Raw genomic sequence first — 16,378 nt, forward strand, 5'->3', positions numbered from 1 at the left:
GTAGGAAACTTCTATGTGACTTTGGCATGTTAGGAAAGTTTCATGAGATGAATAAAAAGTTCATTTTTGAATTAAACAGATATTAATTCTGAGGTTTGTAGGGTGAGAGCAGATGAAATAGAGATTATGTCATTCTGTTAATATTAGTAAAATTAACACGTGCTCTCTTTACTCCTACATTTGTCTAATCTTACCCAATCCAAATTCTTCTATTAAAAATCCTATCTTTTATTTATATTTTAGCCAGACCTATTCAGAAAACGTATCTGAAAACAGAATTTTCTTTCTTTCTTTCTTTAAATTTAAATTTATTTATTTTAATTGGAGGCTAATTACTTTACAATATTGTATTGGTATTGCCATACATCAACATGAATCCACGACAGGTGTACACGTGTTCCCAATCCTGAACCCCTCTCGCACCTCCCTCCCCTTACCATCCCTCTGGTTCATCCCAGTATCCCAGCCCCAAGCATCCTGTATCCTGTATCGAACCTGGACTGGCAATTCATTTCTTATATGATATTATACATGTTTCAATGCCATTCTCCCAAATCATCCCACTCTGTCCCTCTCCCACAGAGTCCAAAAGACTGTTCTATACATCTGTGTCTCTTTTGCTGTCTCGTATACAGGGTTATTGTTACCATCTTTCTAAATTCCATATATATGTGTTAGTATACTGTATTGGTGTTTTTCTTTCTGGTTTACTTCACTCTGTATAATATGCTCCAGTTTCATTCACCTCATTAGAACTGATTCAAATGAATTCTTTTTAATGGCTGAGTAATACTCCATTGTGTATATGTACCACGGCTTTCTTATCCATTCATCTGCTGATGGACATCTAGGTTGCTTCCATGTCCTGGCTATTATAAACAGTGCTGCAATGAACATTGGGGTACATGTGTCTCTTTCAGTTCTGGTTTCCTTGGTGTGTATGCCCAGCAGTTGGATTGCTGGGTCATAAGGCAGTTCTATTTCCAGTTTTTTAAGGAATCTCCACACTGTTCTCCATAGTGGCTGTACTAGTTTGCATTCAACCAACAATGTAAGAAGATTCCCTTTTCTCTACACCCTCTCCAGCATTTATTGCTTGTAGACTTTTGGATTGCAGCCATTCTGACTGGTGTGAAGTGGTACCTCATTGTGGTTTTGATTTGCATTTCTCTGATAATGAGTGATGTTGAGCATCTTTTCATGTGTTTGTTAGCCATCTGTATGTCTTCTTTGGAGAAATGTCTATTTAGTTCTTTGGCCGTTTTTTTGATTGGGTCTTTTATTTTTCTGGAATTGAGCTGCAGGAGTTGCTTGTATATTTTTGAGATTAGTTGTTTGTCAGTTGCTTCATTTGCTATTATTTTCTCCCATTCAGAAGGCTGTCTTTTCACCTTGCTTATAGTTTCCTTTGTTGTGCAGAAGCTTTTAATTTTAATTAGATCCCATTTGTTTATTTTGCTTTTATTTCCAGAATTCTGGGAGGTGGATCATAGAGGATCCTGCTGTGATTTATGTCAGAGAATGTTTTGCCTATGTTCTCTAAGAGTTTTATAGTTTCTGGTCTTATGTTTAGATGTTTAATCCATTTTGAGTTTATTTTTGTGTATGGTGTTAGAAAATGTTCTAGTTTCATTCTTTTACAAGTGGTTGATCAGTTTTCCCAGCACCACTTGTTAAAGAGATTGTCTTTAATCCATTGTATATTTTTGCCTGCTTTGTCAAAGATAGGGTGTCCGTAGGTGCATGGATTTATCTCTGAGCTTTCTATTTTGTTCCATTGATCTATATTTCTGTCTTTATGCCAGTATCATACTGTCTTGATGACTGTGGTTTTGTAATAGAGCTTGAAGTCAGGCAGGTTGATTCCTCCAGTTCCATTCTTCTTTCTCAAGATTGCTTTGGCTGTTTGAGGTTTTTTGTATTTCCATACAAATTGTGAAATTATTTGTTCTAGCTCTGTGAAAAATACCGTTGGTAGCTTGATAGGGATTGCATTGAATCTATAGATTGCTTTGGGTGGTATACTCATTTTCATGACATTGATTCTTCTGATCCATGAGCATGGTATATCTCTCCATCTATTAGTATCCTCTTTGATTTCTTTCACCAGTGTTGTATAGTTTTCTATATATAGGTCTTTAGTTTCTTTAGGTAGATATATTCCTAAGTATTTTATTCTTTTCATGCAATGGTGAATGGAATCGTTTCCTTAATTTCTCTTTCTATTTTCTCATTATTAGTGTATAGGAATGCAAGGGATTTCTGTGTGTTGATTTTATATCCTGCAACTTTACTATATTCATTGATTAGCTCTAGTAATTTTCTGGTGGAGTCTTTAGGGTTTTCTATGTAGAGGATCATGTCATCTGCAAACAGTGAGAGTTTGTCTTCTTCTTTTCCAATTTGGATTCCTTTTATTTCTTTTTCTGCTCTGATTGCTGTGGCCAAAACTTCCAAAACTATGTTGAATAGTAGTGGTGAAAGTGAGCACCCTTGTCTTGTTCCTGATTTTAAGGGAAATGCTTTCAATTTTCACCATTGAGGATAATGTTTGCTGTGGGTTTGTCATATATAGCTTTTATTATGTTGAGGTATGTTCCTTCTATTCCTGCTTTCTGGAGAGTTTTTATCATAAAATGATGTTGAATTTTGTCAAAGGCTTTCCCTGCATCTATTGAGATAATCATATGGATTTATTTTTCAATTTGTTAATGTGGTGTATTACATTGACTGATTTGCGGATATTGAAGAATCCTTGCATCCCTGGGATAAAGCCCACTTGGTCATGGTGTATGATCTTTTTAATGTGTTGTTGGATTCTGATTGCTAGAATTTTGTTAAGGATTTTTGCATCTATGTTCATCAGTGATATTGGCCTGTAATTTTCCTTTTTTGTGGCATCTTTGTCAGGTTTTGGTATTAGGGTGATGGTGGCCTCATAGAATGAGTTTGGAAGTTTACCTTCCTCTGCAATTTTCTGGAAGAGTTTGAGTAGGATAGGTGTTAGCTCTTCTCTAAATATTTGTTAGAATTCAGCTGTGAAGCCATCTGGACCTGGGCTTTTGTTTGTTGGAAGATTTCTGATTACAGTTTCAATTTCCGTGCTTGTGATGGGTCTGTTAAGATTTTCTATCTCTTCCTGGTTCAGTTTTGGAAAGTTGTACTTTTCTAAGAATTTGTCCATTTCTTCCACATTGTCCCTTTTATTGGCATATAATTGCTGATAGTAGTCTCTTATGATCCTTTTTATTTCTGTGTTATCTGTTGTGATCTCTCCATTTTCACCTCTAATTTTATTGATTTGATTTTTCTCCCTTTGTGAAAACGAATTTTCTTCTCCCAAAGATAATTGTAATCTTCTAATCTTTTCCCTCTTTTCCATGTAACTCTTACTTGCATACATTGTTCTGAAATTCTTATCTTCTACTGAACTAGAACAAAAGGCAGTCACTTCTCACATGTTTCTGTGCTTCTCTGAATATTTGTGATATAAAAAGTTCACAAGCAAAAATATCTCCCCTCAGGAGAGTTACACATTTCACAAGAAAATGGTTTTTCTGGGATGAAAAACAATTGCCTGATTAGCAAAAAGTAGAGCCATGTCAAGTTCAGTGGTAAACTCTTACTGGATACCGGGTTATAAACTAGAACATCTGCATCTGGTCATGACAGGTTTTCTTTGCCTCTTTTATGCAAATACCATTCTGTTCAGTAGGTTCTCTGAGTTAAAGCTATATATTTTCATAAACTCAGATGCTGTTTATGCTTTGCCCCTTTTGACTGACAAGGAGCTATCTGGAAATTAGAGGTTAGCAGTCTGTTTCTGAATTGCCAAAAGCTATAGTCTCAGAAAGAAGCTAAATATAGCGGTAGAGATGATAACTTATCAGAGTGAAGGAACATGTAGTATTCAAATCATTTCTCAATTATAATATATTTAAATGAAGTCCTATATCAACCTAAATTATGACAAATCATGGAACTGTAATTTATATTCACTAATTTAGAACCATACATTTAAGCAAATTCATTTACAGTAACAGTTCTACTTAAAGTAATCTACCACAAAAGGATGATCAAATAAAAATGTGCATAGGTTACTCCACAGAGGCATGAAGTATTGGCACATTACTTATACAAACAGAATTTACAGAAATGGGAAAAGGATTGCTACTGAACAGAATTATTTTATTTCATTAGTTTAAGGTAGTATTAAGCATAATTTCATAAGTAGTGATTTGCCAGATGCTTTCAATGGAATAGTTGATTCATTGCTTATTTTGAACACTGAGTTTTATGTCATTTTAAAAGAGAAATATGTTTGAAATAGAGCATATTGAAGAAATTTTAAAGCATGGCTCATACCTATATAATTATTTAATTAATTAAACTTTATTTTCATCTTTTCGGCACATTGAAAAGATGTCAGGTTACTCTGAGGGATATGTATAACCAAAATACAACTCAAAAAATGAAAATATGAAATAAAAAGTTGTTTTCCAGTTTGGATTTTTGTATTTCCCAATTCAATTATTTCACTACTTCTTTCTTTCCAGAGAAGTAACATTTGTTATATAATATAGTTTAATTCAGTTTACTTATATCAGTATTTAAAATTTTAATAACTACCTTTTTTGCTAAAAAGAAAGATTTAAATAACTTGTTCAAGAATGTATGATCTTTAATATTTTATAATATAATTTAATGTTTAAGAACGATCTAATACCAGATGACTAGTCCAACCTTTCATGCAATGAATCTGTTTTCTATATTCTTACATTTTATATATATTTTATTATGAAAATTTAGATGTTTCATTTTTTTTTACTGTGAAAATAAAATAGGGAAAATGGAAGATTTATAAATAGTTCAGTCACTAGTCTTTGAGGAATTGTTAACTGATCAAGGAGACTGAATGTAATTGAGCACTTTGTCTTTACAAATTTTAGGATGTGTGAGAGGCACATAGGGTACTTTCTAAAAATGCTGAAATTTCTACATTTCAGTTTACTTTCCAAAATAAAAAGTTCTCAGTCAAAATAGGAGAAGCAATGCATCAATAAAACTAGGATAGAGTTTGGGATAGGGAGATCGGAAAATGTGGAAAAGAATTAAAAATGCTGTACATTAACATGTGGAGGATTACTAAATGCAGATAGAGTAGGGCTCAGAAGCAGTGTTATATGATTGCCTATTTCTTATCCTGAACTCTATTCATTGGTTAAGGATCTGAGGATCTGGAGGTAAAAATGAAAGTTGTTACTGTGTCCCAGGCAGAAGAGAGAAAACCTGGTGGAGGTGTGTTGGAAAGGGTCCCTAAGACAACTCTGTCTTAATAGTTCCCTTGGCTGAGGACTGACTTGACACGATTTGAGTTGATACCCTTGTCTTAACACAACTGAGTGACTGAATAATTCCCTTGAAGGACTCACAAAACTTAGAAAAACTGTTATACTCAGAGTTATAGTTCAATACAGTGAAAAGATACATTACAGTCAGGAGAGGACATGTAGAGTGAAGTTCTGCAGGAACCAGGTCCAAGCTTCTTCTTATCCTCTCCCAGTTCAGTTCAGTTCAGTTCAGTTCAGTGGCTAAGTCATGTCCAACTCTTTGTGACCCCATGAATCGCAGTATGCCAGGCCTCCCTGTCCATCACCAACTCCCGGAGTTCACTCAGACTCATGTCCACCGAGTCAGTGATGCCATCCTCACGTCCACTGAGTCAGTGAGGCCATCCAGCCATCTCATCCTCTGTCGTCCCCTTCTCCTCCTGCCCCCAATCCCTCCCAGCATCAGAGTCTTTTCCAATGAGTCAACTCTTCACATGAGGTGGCCAAAGTACTGGAGCTTCAGCTTTAGCATCATTCCTTCCAAAGAAATCCCAGGGCTGATCTTCAGAATGGACTGGTTGATTGTCCTTGCAGTCCAAGGGACTCTCAAGAGTCTTCTCTAACACCACAGTTCAAAAGCATCAATTCTTTGGCACTCAGCCTTCTTCACAGTCCAACTCTCACATCCATACATGACCACAGGAAAAACCATAGCCTTGACTAGATGGACCTTGGTTGGCAAAGTAATGTCTCTGCTTTTGAATATGCTATCTAGGTTGGTCATAACTTTTCTTCTAAGCAGTAAGCGTCTTTTTAAATTTCATGGCTGCAGTCACCATCTGCAGTGATTTTGGAGCCCCAAAAATAAAGTCTGACACTGTTTCCACTGTTTCCCCATCTATTTCCCATGGAGTGATGGGACCGGATGCCATGATCTTCGTTTTCTGAATGGTAAGCTTTTAGCCAACTTTTTCACTCTCCTCTTTCACTTTCATCAAGAGGCTTTTTAGTTCCTCTTCACTTTCTGCCATAAGGGTGGTGTCATCTGCATATCTGAGGTTATTGATTTTTCTCCCGGCTATCTTGATTCCAGCTTGTATTTCTTCCAGTCCAGCGTTTCTCATGATATACTCTGCATATAAGTTAAATAAGCAGGGTGACAATATACAGCCTTGACATACTTCTTTTCCTATTTGGAACCAGTCTGTTGTTCCATGTCCAGTTCTAACTGTTGCTTCCTGACCTGCATACAGCCTTCTAAAGAGGCAGGTCAGGTGGTCTGGTATTCCCATCTCTTTCAGAATTTTCCAGTTTATTGTGATCCACACAGTCAAAGGCTTTGGTATAGTCAATAAAGCAGAAATAGATGTTTTTCTGGAACTCTCTTGCTTTTTCCATGATCCAGCGGATGTTGGCAATTTGATCTCTGGTTCCTCTGGTTTTCTAAAACCAGCTTGAATATCAGGAAGTTCATGGTTCACATATTGCTGAAGCCTGGCTTGGAGAATTTTGAGCATTACTTTACTAGCATGTGAGATGAGTACAGTTGTGTGGTAGTTTGAGCATTCTTTGGCATTGCCTTTCTTTGGGATTGGAATGAAAACTGACTTTTTCCAGTCCTGTGGCCACTGCTGAGTTTTCCCCATTTGCTGGCATATTGAGTGCAGCACTTTCACAGCATCATCTTTCAGGATTTGAAATAGCTTAACTGGAATTCCATCACCTCTACTATCTTTGTTTGTAGTGATGCTTTCTAAGGCCCACTTGACTTCACATCCCAGGATGTCTGGCTCTAGGTGAGTGATCACATCATCATGATTCTCTGGGTCGTGAAGATCTCTTTTGTACAGTTCTGTGTATTCCTGCCACCTCTTCTTAGTATCTTCTGCTTCTGTTAGGTCCATACCATTTCTGTCCTTTATCAAGCCCATCTTTGCATGAAATACTCCTTTGGTATCTCTAATTTTCTTGAAGAGATCTCTAGACTTTCCCATTCTGTTGTTTTCCTCTATTTCTTTGCATTGATCACTGAAGAAGGCTTTCTTATCTCTTCTTGCTATTCTTTGGAACTCTGCATTCAGATGCTTATATCTTTCCTTTTCTCCTTTGCTTTTCGCTTCTTTTCACAGCTATTTTTATTGCCTCCCCAGACAGCCATTTTGCTTTTTTGCATTTCTTTTCCATGGGAATGGTCTTGATCCCTGTCTCCTGTACAATGTCATGAACCTCATTCCATCGTTCATCAGGCACTCTATCTATCAGATTTAGGCCCTTCAATCTATTTCTCACTTCCACTGTATAATCATAAGGGATTTGATTTAGGTCATACCTGAATGGTCTAGCAATTTTTCCTACTTTCTTCAGTTTAAGTCTGAATTTGGTAATAAGGAGTTCATGATCTGAGCCACAGTCAGCTCCTGGTCTTGTTTTTGTTGACTGTATAGAGCTTCTCCATCTTTGGCTGCAAAAAATATAATCAATCTGATTTCAGTGTTGACCATCTGGTGATGTCCATGTGTAGAGTCTTCTCTTGTGTTGTTGGAAGAGGGTGACCAGTGCATTTGCTATGACCAGTGCATTTTCTTGGCAAAACTCTATTAGTCTTTGCCCTGCTTCATTCCGCATTCCAAGGCCAAATTTGCCTGTTACTCCAGGTGTTTCTTGACTTCCTACTTTTGCATTCCAGTCCCCTATAATGAAAAGGACATCTTTTTGGGGTGTTAGTTCTAAAACATCTGTATGTCTTCATAGAACCATTCAACTTCAGCTTCTTCAGCATTACTGGTTGGGGCATAGACTTGGATTACCATGATATTGAATGGTTTGCCTTGGAAACGAACAGAGATCATTGTGAAAGTGAAAGTCACTCAGTCCTGTCCGACTCTTTGTGACCCAATCCCTGGAATTCTGTAGGCTAGAATAATGGAGTGAGTAGCCATTCCTTTCTCCAGGGGATCTTCTCAACCCTGGGATCAAATCCAGGTATCCCGCATTGCGGGCAGATTCTTGACCAGCTGAGCCACTAGGGAAGCCCAGGAATACTGAAGTGGGTAGCTTATCCCTTCTCTTGGGATCTTCCCAACCCAGGAATTGAACCCAGAGGAATGGCACAGATAAATGCTCAATTCACCCAGGAACGATGTGTGACAAAATATGCTTTGGAGGTGGGCCGTGTAGGTACTCATCACTTGTGTGATTGATCTTAGTTACTCATCTTCAGCCTCCCAAGAGATCAAATTGATAAGAGCATGGATTAAAAGCCTCAGGCATACCTGAACACCCTTATCAGGCAGGATATTCCCAGCATTCAGAAGCTTTCTCACCAGAGCTAGTGAAGGGCCTGCTGAGTTATCTTCTACTGCACAGATGATGAGGTCCAAAAGGATAATCAGATCATAACAGAGCCTGCCAAACTTTACCAAACATTCTGAACACCCTACACCTATTTTTCAAGTGGCAGTAGCCAATAGGCAAAAAAGAAAAAAGAAAGAGTATATCCTTCTGAATCATTGGGAGGGAAATACTTTAAATTGGAAGTTTCACAGAGGGTTTCTAAAAAATTGTATTTTATATTTGAAAAAGGAAGGAATATGTAAAAAGCTCACAACCTTAGTGGCATTATGAAAAACATTCAGTTTTCTTGTGTCTTTAATGTCTACAGTGGTGATTTTTACATGTAACAATGAATGTCTTAGACTAGAAGAATATTTATGATAGGAGGCCAGGAGTTAGCTTAAGAGAGCTTTAAACTGAAATGAGAAAGGGAGAATACACAGAAGGAACCTAAATCATTCTTTCTCTAATTACCTGCCTGGCTAATTCCCTTACCCCTTAAAATCTGCCCACATCTCGCCTTCTTTATCATGTCTACCTTGATCAACAAGATAAGCTGACTCCTATGAAACTGTTCTTAAGTCAAAAACAGTTGCATATTTCAATCTTGCTCCCTATGTTTCAATCTGCAACTCTTGCTCTCTAGCATTCTCATTTCCTACTTACCCTATACTACTTTTAATTATTTTTTCATTATATATAACCACCATCTAAAATACTACATAAGGAAAGTTCATTGTATTTACTATTATCTATATTAACATCCTACAAAAATACATGAACATTGAGATCTGATATTTTTTTCCCTTTAATTTACAGATGTAGTCTAAGAACTTAGAAAAGTACCTGACGCAATGTTACCAAATAGCTATTTGTTGAAAACGTTGAATAGCTACTGAATGCCTGCTTTATTAGAAAGTAATAGATACTGAATGCCTCCTTTATTAGAAAGTAATAAAGCAGTCATTCAGCCATCTATTTAATAGTTGGAAACATTTGGAAGCAGGTTTTAGATATTCTGTACCAGAATGACCTGGGCTTCCCTGGTGGCTCAGAGGGTAAAGCGGCTGCCTGCAATGCAGGAGACCTGGGTTTGATCCCTGGTTCAGGAAGCTCCTCTGGAGAAGGAAATGGCAACCCCCTCCAGTACTCTTGCCTGGTAAATCCCATGGATGGAGAAGCCTGGTAGGCTACAGTCCATGGGGTTGCAGAGTCAGACACAACTGAGTGACTTCACTTTGCTTCACACCAGTATGACCTAATAGATAACCATAAAACTTTATAGTCAGATAATTGTTTTGGATCCCTACTTCGCTAACTAGCTCTATAAACTTTGGGCTTTTTTTTTTTTTTTTTGGCCACGCCTTGTAGCATGTGGACATATGGGAATCTTCATCCCCCTGACTAGGGATCGAACCTGTGCCCCCTGCATTTGGAGTACAGAGTCTTAACCACTGGACTGCCAGGGAAGTCCCAACTTTGGGCATTCTTTTCTTGAAAATTTCTCCAACGTATAGTTTCTTCATCTTTACAGTAGGAATAGTGATACTTACCTGAAGTGCTATTGTATAAAGCATGATTATTTCCATTCTGTTTTACATAATGTACAAGAAATGTCTTTTTATTTACAAAGAAGATCTTGTATAATTAAATATTTTTAGAATAAGTGTGGGTTATGGACAGAAATACAGCAATAGGAGAGTATATATTTGTTCATAAAATGATAACCAATGAGGGTCAAGGAAATGTAAATAAAATATAACAAGGAGGAGGAATTGTGTAATACAAAAGATGACTCAACTGAGATTCTAAATGCTCCTTGTTCATGTAAATAAACTAGTATGAACATAGAAAACTTCTAGAAGAAGGATACATAAAAACTCATGCACTTAGGCTAATAACAACAACAACAACAAAACCCACCAATTATTAGGATGGAAGTGACCTGATTAAAGAGTAATTGTGATAGAAAAGGGTTTATGACTCTATGACTTCCAAAGATCTGAGCCACTTTTAGCTGTTACCCTGGTTTTCAGCTGGTCCATCATATCTTTGTGGTAAGTTTTCTTTCTGTTTGTATTGTTTTGCTGCATCACATTTCCCTTTTAGAGACACTTTTAGGAGTATCTTGGTGGAATTTATGGCTCACCTCTAGGATGCACCCAGGGAGTAGAGAAGATATTTAGGCTTCAATAATTGCCCCTAGGAGAATTTTTGAGTCTTGAACAAGAGGCACATGACAATTCTCTTTGTTCTTTCCCATTTTGAGGCTTGGCTGCCAGCCTACCACTGATTCTTAATATCTCTCCAAGTATATCTACACTGGTGGTGGTTTAGTTGCCAAGTCATGTCCAACTCTTGTGAACCCATGGACTGTAGCTCGCCAGGCTCCTCTGTCCATGGGATTCTCCAGGCAAGAATACTAGCACGGGTTGCCATTTCCTTCTTCAAGGGATCTGCCCAACCCAGGAATCAAACCCAAGTCTCCTGCATTGCAGGCAGATTCTTTACTGACTGAGCTACAAGGGAAGCCCTATATCTACTCTATCTCTCAAAACAATTCTTTTTCTTTTTTTTAAACATAGTCAGTTTCTATCACTTGCTACCCACTACACTGATAGCCAGATGTGGTTAGTTCTAGCTGTATGACCGAGGGGTTACTGGGATAGGGGACTTGAAATGATAAAACCAGGCAAACCAATATAAACTAGATTCTAACTAGATGCCATAGTTTAAGAACGTTGTTTCCTGAATCATATTGCTAAAACTCTGGACTTAAGTTCCTGTCAATATGATTGAGTAAACAGTCAGAAAAGCTTTCCCTCTGTAAAATATGTAGATGAAATATAACAACTAGATAAAATACAACAATATCCCCTCAAATGCTGAGCTTGTGAGAATGTAAGGAAACTTGCCAGTGACCAAAAAGAAAGAGCTCAAAAACTCTTGAGTAATAAGCCACATTAAAATGATGAGTTGCCTAAAGGTGTTTTCTTCCAATCTTAGTAATCAAAAGGCTTGTCTTTCAATGGGCACTTGGAAGAGTGGCAAAGTGGTCCATATTAGATTTGGAACTGACAAATCTGGGACTCTCAAATGACCATAACCTAAGGAAAGGGTGGAAAGAGAAAGGCAAAATTCCATCCAATAGCAAAGAGAGAGGTGATAATTTAGCTATTTGGGCTTGAGCTCATGTTGAGGAAAAAATGCCTCCCTTAAAGAGTTGTAACCTTAAATATCCCTTATGCTGATGGATAGGTAAAATTTGTACTTCCTTTGTAATCCTGAAAACTTCCAAATGAGTTATTATAATATTATAAATGAGTCTCAGATCGGTTGAACATGAGGATCCTTGACAGAAGCAGAAATAAGTTCTCTTTTGAGGGATGTGCTCTCAACTCAAGCTGCACCGAATTTTCATGGATTAAATCTGGGCACTTCAGACTTAAAGAGCATTCAAGGCAACATGCCATCATGAGCAAGAGTCAGCAAAAATAACGAAAAGCAGTGTCAGACCTTCAGGATCTTCAGATAATGGAATTAGACAATAAAGAAGGAAAATGAATATTCTTAACTTGTTAAAATTTTAAGTATCAGAGCAACGCCACTGTTATTAAAGGAAGCACAGGCATCTTTGAAGAAAAAGAAGACTTGAAAACAATGTAGTAATTTAATTTAATAATACAATGGATAGGTTTAATGGCAGATTGGACAAAGTTGAAGACATATTTAGCAAATTACAAGACAGTCTAAAGAAATAACTACTAGTGCAGCATAGACAATGCAAAGAAAAATATGAAAGTGAGGAACAGAGAATGACAAGTACTATCATGGATTTAATTATAATTTAACAAGAATGTAAAAAGAATAAAGAATGAGGAAGGGGTAACATGATGAGATAATGAGTGGTTATTTTTGAAAATTTTTTCAATATCAAGCATCCACTGATTAAAAACTATAGTAAGTCCTGAGAAAGCAAAAAATAGAAATAAATCCATAGTGAATTCATTTGTTTCTCAATTTTTTCTGAAGATTCTTCATGATCTGCCTCCACCACACCTAGCCAGTTTTATTTCCCACTAGTAACAGCTATGCATACATAGTTCTTGTTTTGAAAATTTGTCTCTTAGTCAATACATATCATGGTTGGTGTTTACTATGAATTTGCTTCTTTTCCCTAATATGAAAGTCTCTTTTTCTTCTCCTTGTCAAAATCATATTTATTCATCATATCCTTTTTTCACAGATCCTCCCGATTATTCTAGTCACACTGAAGTCTTTTTTCTAAACTTCTGTAATATTTGTATTATGAACTCATTCACTCATTCATGATATTTATTGAGAGTTTGCTATAAACTGGCTGGATGCCAAGTCCAGTAAGAAATTAGACAGAAATGTCCCCTGTCCTTAGGAACATTAATATTCAGCCAAAAATGATGTAAAATAATTAAAATACAGTGATAAAGTATAAACAACAAGGTATGAAATGAACACGTATTGAGATAGAGTGGGGAAAGTAATCAAATATATGGGTCACTGAAAGTTTCTGAAGGGAAGTAATATTTCTGCTTATACATGAATATCAAGTAGAAATTATCCAGGTTCAGGTACGGGGGTAGGGTGAAAAACAGCAGAAGAAAATTCAAGCAGTGGGACTAACATATTTCACAGTAGAGAAGCTTAAGAGCTGATGGAGTTTAGAGACTGCATGGGGTTTGACATGGTTATAGTGTAGAGGGCAGGGCTGAGAATGGTGAGGGTTAAGTCAGAAGTGATGAGCTAGACAAGGTCCGGGTGGAGGCAGGCTATATGAGCCACGTCAAGAAATTTGAACTTTGTCCTAAAGGCATTGAAAAATCATTTATGGATGTGATAAATGGAGACTATATTATTCTACTTTTGTATCAGAGAGGTAACTTTCATTCCCACTGGGGAGATAGATTGAAGGAAGAGAGACCAGTAAAGAGATTGCTACAATGCTTTAGATAAAAGCTGGTGGTAACTGACACTAACATGATAACAGTGGCAAGAGCGAGTAGTGTACAAACTTGCCAGACACCTGGAATAATTTCTTTTTTCTAATAGTTAGCTATGTGCTTGTTTTGTCTTTTCTGTTATGAGCTACTTAAGAGCAGAGACCATGTCTTTTTATTTATTTTTATCCAAGTCATTGGTAGTGGAATCATAAATATTTGCTGGCTGAATGGGTCTTTGGATAGAACTATTCAATCATTGAGAATTTGTTAAGATAGCTGGCAGAAGATTCAAGATGAAATTCTCCATAGTTCAGTTTTCAGCGTGGTAATAAAAATGGTACTGTGATGCAGAATTCTCAACCGTTACCTTCTTACAGTGACCAGAGTAGTGAGCTATAAAGTTAGTGATGAAGAATGAACCAGTAGTTACAGCAGTTATCTAGGCTCTAGGGTAGGAAGTCAATGCCAGTGACAAATTGCCAATACATGACAATTTAAAATCCAGTAAGTGAAGTTAACAAAGTTGCTTTATAGCTCAGTGAACTCATGGGTAGGGCTGGAAGCCATTTTCATCCTGTATCATCAGACTGGCTGTCTTATGAGCAATATAAATAGCAATCTGGCAAGGAATCAGAATATCTCTCTTTAGGAAATAAATGATAAGGGTGTATTCAGGTTAGCTTTGTATGTTCAGTGGAGCAAAAATTAGAAATGTATGAAAATGATCATCACTTTGAAGGGAAACACAGCAGGGACTGACTGAATTTTTTTTTTTTAATGGGGAACCTATCTCCTCATGCAAATAATTTCCCCCTTCAATTTTGTGAAGTGGTAAACAGTTTCTTCTAAAATCCAACAACTGTGTTATTTCTTGGCTTTTCTTGGATACTTGCTCACTATGAAACTAAACATGATATATGCATCATTGTGTGTGAAATTTTAAATGAGCATTAAGAGAGTTCATGTGATAATTCATTGTGGGTTTCTCTTTTTTAAATCCTAAATATGAGAATCTTTCAACATTAAAAAGTGCTTTATCTTGTATAATATGTTCAGGATTAATAGGTGCTTTTGTGGCATGATATGCTTATAAAAGCAAGCTTGAGCTAAAGAATTATAATTATAGTAGAATTATATTATTGAGATGGCAAACAAAGCAGTGATATAACAACATATTCCCCAAGAAACTTATCACAAGTATGTTTCATAAAAATAGGTAGTATTTACTGAGTACATACAATCTGAATTTTGAATTAAGCATGTTATTATTTCATGCTCATAACAAATTTATGTAGCAAAGTCGCTCAGTCGTGTCCGACTCTTTGTGACCCCATGGACTGTAGCTTACCAGGCTCCTCAGTCCATGGAATTTTCCAGGCAATAGTACTGGAGTGGGTTGCCAAGTAGTAGATGTTATTTTTATTCATATTTTATGGCTAAGGAACCAGTACTCAGATAGTTTGGAAACTTGCTCAGTCCTGGGATTAATACCTTGATTTGGTGAATCTGGGTTTCAGAATCCAGAACTGGTACTTTTTACCACCATGCTTACAGTCATAATTAATGCCTGCTAAGAAAGAAACGTCATTTGTAGTTTTGACAAAGTTGGATGGCGGTTACTATGGTTCTAATCTTCCACCAATATATATATATATAAATATCGGGACACCATTGCCTGGTGTAATCTGTGGTTATTTCCAAAGGACTTTTATTCAGCTCTTAGGGAGGTTAGGTTTAGAGTTCAACATTTAACCAGAAGATGTCATATTCATCATCTTATTCTGAAATTATTCTCCATGCTTTCTGGGTTTAATTGGCTTACCCACCCTCCAGCTGTTCTTGGTGCATCCACAGAGGGGTCACACCTGCAGACTTCTTTAGATCTCAGCACACAATCAAAATCTCTCCTTGATTCTCAAACTGTAGAATTCTTTACTTCCTAACAGACCCTCTTTTGCCATAAAACCCTTTTACATCTATATTTGTTTTGATTCTCTCTAAATAGTCTAGACAATCTTTGTTGTGCAAAGATTGTTATGCAATCTTTGTTATTAAAAAACCTTAATTCTCCAATTTACCTACTTTAAATGTATCATAATTCTGCATTATTCATATACATATGTCTACACACACACTTTAGATATGTCTACACACATCATCATCAATCCTGAAAAATGATGCTGTGAAAGTGCTGCACTCAATATACCAGCAAATTTGGAAAAACTCATCAGTAGCCACAGGACTGGAAAAGGTCAGTTTTCATTCCAATCCCAAAGAAAGGCAATGCCAAAGAATGCTCAAATGACTGCACAATTGAACTCATCTCACAAGCTAGTAAAGTAATGCTCAAAATTCTCCAAGCCAAGCTTCAGCAATATGAGAGCCATGAAATTCCAGATGTTCAAACTGGTTTTAGGAAAGGCAGAGGAACCAGAGGTCAAATTGCCAACATCTGCTAGATCATCGAAAAAACAAGAGAGTTCCAAAAAACATCTATTTCTGCTTTATTGACTATGCCAAAAAGTTTGACTATGTGGATCACAATAAACTGTGGAAAATTCTGAAAGAGATGGGAATACCAGACCACCTGACCTGCCTCTTGAGAAACCTGTATGCAGGTGAGGAAGCAACAGTTAGAACTGGACATGGAACAACAGACTGGTTCCAAATAGGAAAAGGAGTATGTCAAAGCTGTATATTGTCACCCTGCTTATTTAACTTCTATGCAGAGTACATCAT

This window comes from Capricornis sumatraensis, chromosome 9, assembly GCF_032405125.1.
Source record: "Capricornis sumatraensis isolate serow.1 chromosome 9, serow.2, whole genome shotgun sequence".
Taxonomy (NCBI): domain Eukaryota; kingdom Metazoa; phylum Chordata; class Mammalia; order Artiodactyla; family Bovidae; genus Capricornis; species Capricornis sumatraensis.